Source organism: Cibotium barometz, chromosome 24, assembly GCF_041138505.1.
Source record: "Cibotium barometz isolate CiBa-2024 chromosome 24, ASM4113850v1, whole genome shotgun sequence".
NCBI lineage: Eukaryota > Viridiplantae > Streptophyta > Polypodiopsida > Cyatheales > Cibotiaceae > Cibotium > Cibotium barometz.
In genome coordinates this window covers 24,498,256-24,505,069 of record NC_141069.1, presented here as the reverse complement: position 1 = coordinate 24,505,069, position 6,814 = coordinate 24,498,256, and positions in this window count along the sequence as shown.

Here is a 6,814-nt window from a genome sequence, read left to right as displayed (position 1 = left end):
GGTAGTGATAATAGAAGTAAAAATTCGTTGCTTTTCTCGCTGCATGAAATTCCAAAAAAACTTTTAGTGTTGAATTTAAGTTATATATGCCACATACATACAAAAAATGATTATAGTTTTAAAAAAACATCCATAAGAATCCTTAGAGCCATGTTTCGAGCAAAAAAGTAAAGATAGTTGAAAACTTTTGAGAAGGGAAACAATGTTAAGATCATGAATTTATCCCATCTTGTAATAGATCTATATGTGTTGCTTCATCAATGTCTATATCTAATGGAAGTTGAACGAAAAGATGGGGTTCCATATCAATATCACTATTATTATCCAATGAAGCATTGTCACGATTTATCATCATCTTCTTCGGATTGATGTTTCTCATTGTTTTCTTCCAATGAGTCAATTTGAGGTAGTACTTGCATCACATCCAAAGATTTGGCCTCAACAGCTTGGTCTTGAAAGATATGTTTTGAACGAGGAGAAACTTGTATAACATAATACCACTTTGGTTCAATTCGAGCGGCACAAAACAAAACATAATATCACAAAGTAAAGGGGTTATACTTTTATTATACTACATCACGATTTACCGGTGAGATTGATAGTGTTGAGGTAGTACAAAAGTATCTTTCTCATCATTCCAAAACTTGCTGGAATCAATTTGAAATAACTCATTTGGATGTTTCTTTATGGTTTTTCTTTAGCACCTCTAAATATCACCTTTGACATCAAAGATGAATAGACTAAATGCTCTAAACCCAATCTCAAGAATACCTGAATAGTCTCACAATACTCAAGATTACCCTCTATGACATTGGTATCATGTCTATTAGCTTGATTTTCTTGGTCAAAAATTACCATCACTTCACAATCAAATGTGTTTATTTTAGAATCCACACGCTCCATGTGTAAAGTACCTCCCCTCTGACCATATTGCATTATATAGCTTGTACTAACATTAAAAAAAGCATGAAATTTAGTATAGTGCATATAATGATCGAAGCATGAGATAGAGATGAAGAATATACTTATTTGAGGGTCATATTCTCGTGAATACTCATACTCTTCTTTGGTGATCATCTCTCCATTTTTTAATGCCATCGATATTGCCATACGAAGCCATTCTATACTGATCACATTTGGTAGAAATTCTAAGCCAGGTGGGAATGGCAAGCATCTATTTTCTCTTCTGAAAGCTCTTCTCTCATCCTTTCATCTATTGATTGCATTCTTGTATCTCCCAATCCACTTCTCCATGATGGGAATGGCAAGCATCTATTTTCTCTTCTGAAAGCTCTTCTCTCATCCTTTCATCTATTGATTGCATTCTTGTATCTCCCAATCCACTTCTCCATGATGGGACTATTTAGAATGCAGAATTTATTCACCTTTTGTGGCGTAATGCCTTATCTAGTCTTTGTTGCCTTCCTTTTCCTTATGGCACATTAGTGATTAGTCGGTCATCCTCTTCATTGCTCCACAATCGTGGTGGCGGCATGGAAGGGTGCGAGAGAGATGTTTTGAGATATGCACAAGAGAATCTTGCATCAACCATCCCTATGCCATGCTTGCTTCTGGCCTTGCTCTTTGTCTCAAAAAGTCCTTTAAGGTTTTCATGAAACTTTCAAGAAAAAACATCCATCAAACATGAACAACATTACAAAGTGCCACTTCATCAACCAAATGCACCACAAGATGTAATTGGCTAGTGATAATTGTTCTAGGAAAGCCTTTATTAATTATACACATTGCCTCAATAGCATTGAGATAAGCATCTGAATGGATGTAGGATCTATCTCCTTTAAGGATATGTACCTACATACATAGCAATCATGTGTACTACTGATTATACACTGCTTGTAAGCACATGAGAATACTAAATATTAGATATAATTTAGTTAGTGAATTGAAGAGAAGATTTATACCTCACTAAGCTTTCTATTTTGTAAATAGCCTCTCTCATCTTCTTGTGTCCACAGCCAACTATAGAAATTGGAAGAATAAACTATGCATAGAAAAAAATGGAAGTTAGTACTAATATGAGTCTACAAATTATGTACCATAAAGGGAAAATGAATATGTGAATATTTACATACATGTAATATCTTATGCCAATCATGTAATATCTTATGTGAATATTTACATACATGTAATATCTTATGCCAATCATGTATCTTGAGGCCATATAATTATACCTCTCCTTTCTTTTTGGTCTTTGTGAAGGGTGCCTTCAATGAATGCATTACTCCCATTGGTGTACAAAAAGATGCAATCACACTTTTCACCTTATTGTGATCCTTCTTGGTAAGTACCTATGGTGCCTTTGGTAGGACCAGGTTACCACTCTTACTTATAATTGGCCATACACTTTGAAGGTGTCCAATGTTTTGTAATTCATCTCCTGCACCCTTTCTATCTCTTTTACCAATTAAACGATCCCAAATATTTGTTGCCATATTCTTGAAGATATGCATGGGATCTAAGAGATGATTGATCTTCAACTCACACCAATATGGAAGTCGAAAGAAGATTTAATGTCTACACATCCCATCAGGTGGTGGATTGGGGTGCTTCTCCATGCCTCAAACTAATCTCTACCTCTCATCACAAGTGGTGAGACATCATGTGGCACATACTTGGGATGTGAAGGAGGGAGAAATTGATGATGTTTATCATACACCACCTTATAGAGGATCTTTTCGAAACAAGTGATGTTCCACAAATCGGACATGCATGATGTACGGAGGTTGCCAAACCTATTTTAAAATTGATATGACTGAGAGGTAGAGATATAAACTTAAAGTTTCAAGTTTAAAGCTTGAAGTTATTCGGTTCAAGTATGTACCTGAGTACTCCGAGAATCCGGGACAGTCATGCATCGTCCAAATAAAAACTCATTTCACCTCCGCCTCACACCTATTTATTGGCCTTGAGACATCATGTACTTTGATGCCTCACTATAGTGTCTTAAGCTCCCCAATCAAAGGCTCGAGAGATACACATCCATGTTTGTGTAGTACAAGGATCCATGTTTGGGTAGTACAAGGAGAGTAAGAATGATAGGACCTTTCTTGATTGCTACCCATAGAGGGAGGTTGTAATTCACCAATACAATAGGCCAAGTATACGATGATGTGGACTTGAAGCTAAATGGGTTAACACCATCCATGCCTAAGCCTAGACGTAAGTGACAGGGTTCATCCTTTAAACTTTGGCCATTGATACTCCCTATGAAGCTGCGCCCCCTTTTGCAATCACCCTGATGTCATTGAGTGGTGTGGCATGTTGTGTAACACTCTTCTATGGTTCTCTTCCATGTCATCATACGCACTTGGTCGTGTCAATATCTCATGAAGTCCATATGTCCGGACATGCTCAATTGTTATACAATGTTGTCATATATATTTACCCTTGCATCGATCACACATACAATGAATTGTTTCTCTCAACCATGCTTCGGAACCAACTTTTGGCTCTTGATCACTGTCAAACATCTGAAACCAGGCCAAAACTGATTATGGGTTAGCATAAAAACACATGACCTATCCAGAACTAGTAGCTAGACAAAAAATTACCCAGGGTTTCACTGCTAGACAACATTTATAGCAGCGAAGTTAGTAGCAAAATTTCATTGCTGTGGGTAGTGACATAGAAACTGAGACTCCTGCCTAAATCTCTGCGGAATGGGATTCCTTTCTATGTACCTCTCTTAGTTGCACATGCTAGGAGACGGTTGTAACACTTTCTCCCAAAGAGTCCTTTCACCTCCATCAAAGCTCAAAGCTCTCTCCCTCTCCAAGGTAAGTGTCTCTCCCCTCTCTTTCTTTCTCCTCCCCCAAGCTTTAATGGAACGCTTCTATGCTTTCTTGTTTTCTAAGCTTTCATGGAAAGATTCAACATAGCTCTCTATGTGAGCTTTTCTTTCCCTTCCCCTCTCTTTCCTTTCCCTTTCCCTAACCCTAGCTCTATGCATAGGAGTGCGAATAGAGAGCTCTCCATCAAAGCTCTCTATTATGCATTCTATGCATAGAGCTACGGTTAGGAAAACATAAACCACTTTCTTTAAATCATTTATGTATTAGAGATAGGTTAAATAAGCTCACCTCCTTTTTGACTTCTTCTTCTTCTTCTCTTTCACTTAGTCTCTTGCTTTTTGCTAATATGTTAGAATGAAGTAAACTTACTAACTTTTTCATTTATTTTATTTCTTTTTTGTAAGCTTATTGAAGTGAAAAACTCACAACTCTTCCTTTTTGAGGTAAGAGCCCCATTTTTTCCTCTTTTTCCATGCCTAAACTTGTTTATGCTGTTGTTTTCTTTGTAATATTGCACCCTTGGGTGTCGGCGCTAGGGTATGTTTAGGCTTCTTGCTGCATAGAGCTTATGCATAAGCCTTTATGTGCAAGCTTTATGCATAGAGCTCTATTCATAGGCTTATGCATAAGGCTTCTTGCCTAGAGCTTATGCATAAGCCTTTATGTGCAAGCTTTATGCATAGAGCTCTATTCATAGGCTTATGCATAAGGCTTCTTGCCTAGAGCTTATGCATAAGACTTTATACATAGGCTTCTTGTATAGAGCTTCTTGCATAGAGCTTATGAATAGGCTTATATATAAGGCTTATGAATAGGCTCTATGCATAGAGATTCTGCAAGCCTTTATGCAAGATTTATGCATAGAGCTCTATGCATAAAGCCTTTATGCAACTTTATGCATAGGGCTTAAGCATAAGCATAAATATTTCATAAGACTTATGCATAGCTTTATGCATAGAACTCTATGTAAGCCTTATTATGCATAAAGCTTGCATAAGCCTCATGCATAAATTTTGTAGAGAGCTTATGTATAAGCTCTATAAGCTCTTTGCATAAAGTCTTTATGCAAGCTTTATGCATAAGGCTTATGCATAATGACTTATGCACAAGGCTTGTGTATAAGACTTATGCATAGGGCTTCATGCTTTTTTAATGTGGAGTGCTATGCATGGATGGAGAATATAAGCTTTTTAATTGTTTATAGTCTCTTATGCATATACTATATATGACATGCTCTCTTTTTCTATGCATAAGGTATTCTCTCTATTAATAGAGTTTACATGTGTATAGACATAGTCATCATAATGCTTGCTAGACCTCCTTATATTAGAGTTTAGTGAGAAGTGACTTTGCATGCTAATGTAAGGAGGTCAATCAAGTATTGTAAAGTGGGATGCTCTCACATATTAGAGTATACATAGGATCTATGCATGCATGCATATAGATCGTGTATAGAGCTTTTATCATAAATGTGTTACTAATCACTTTTTTTCATGTTATGTTTTACAGGTCTTGCATTGTTGTCCCCTCCTTTGGCTTGACATTGTCGAGGTAAGATCTCTTATTTATGTATTCGTTAATGCAAGCTCATGTTTATTGCACCCTTGGGTAGCATAATCCTTGCATAGAGCTTATGCATAAGCCTCTGTGTGTACATTTTATGCATAGAGATATGGGGAATTATTATAGGCCATCTAGAATGTTGGTTAAGTTAAGTTAGGAGTGGTTATCCATGACGAGTAGGTTGTTATAATGGAGGAGGGCCCTCGCTCTTTTCACAATCCTTCTCTTGTAAAAGAGAAGTTGACTTTGCCTTTAATAGTGGGGAGCATGTGGAAAGTCCTCAGAAGCTATCATCCAAAAGGGGCACTGTCCACCCAACTTGTCTAGGAAGGTCTCAACAATGTTCTAATATCACATGTTGCCTCTTTTGTTTAAGCTTTAAACATTCTTGTGTTAGAGCATTCTTCTTTTGTTGCCTCTTTTTTTGCAGCTCTTACACTAAGCCTCTCTTTTAGTGTCACAAAAGAGAGGTAATCTCTCTTCTTCTTCTGTAAGCTTATGCAAGTTTTTCCTTTATTACACCCTTGGGTGCTAGGTTTAGGTTTAGCTTAGGGTTACTTCTATGCATAGGCTCTTGCAAGCTCTATGCATATAGCTTCTATGCGTCGGCTCTATGCATAAGGCTTCTATGCGTAGGTTCTATGCGTAGGCTCTATGCATAGGCTCTTGTAAGCTCTATGCATAAAGCCTATGCATAGGGCTCTATGAGTAGGCTATGAGTAGGCTTTGTGAATAAGGCTCTATGCGTAGGCTCTGTGCATAGAGATTTATGCATAAGGCTTTATGAATGCTTATTTATGAATATTTTATGCTTCAAGAAATTGACTCTTATACATGTATTTGGGTTGGGTTGTATGTATAGGCAATGTCGATCGACCCATTGCAGGACCTAGAAGTTACAAATCTATTTTCTAACCTCACATGAACGATATAGGTAGTAGGCTTGGTCATAGTACACTCATACATAGATATGGTTTTACATAACCTTTTCAGATACACAAAGTCAACCCTTTATGCATTCTATAAGTCTTATCATTTAATCTTATATGTAGGTCGCCTTACCTCATCTGGCTAGTTGTCGACACCACATGGGCAATCTACCCCACATGGCCTAAGTCTGGGGAGCTAGTAGTTGTGCTAGCGGGGGGGGAGAAGGCTACTTTTGTAGCACTAGGTCTCCCGAGTCATCTCCCCAATAGATAGGGGGACTCTTCATCCTCTTTCATAAGCACCTTTACTAATCATTTCCTCCCCAATAGGGGGACTCTTCATCCTCTTTCATAAGCACCTATTTTACTAATCATTTCCTCCTCCTCTTTTATTTTATTTTATACTGTATTGTTTCCTTTAACTAACTGTATATTTTCTTAATTATTTTTTGTAGAGGGAGGTTGTTGGGCATGACCCAACAAAGATGCATGACTATGGCTAAAGAGCCC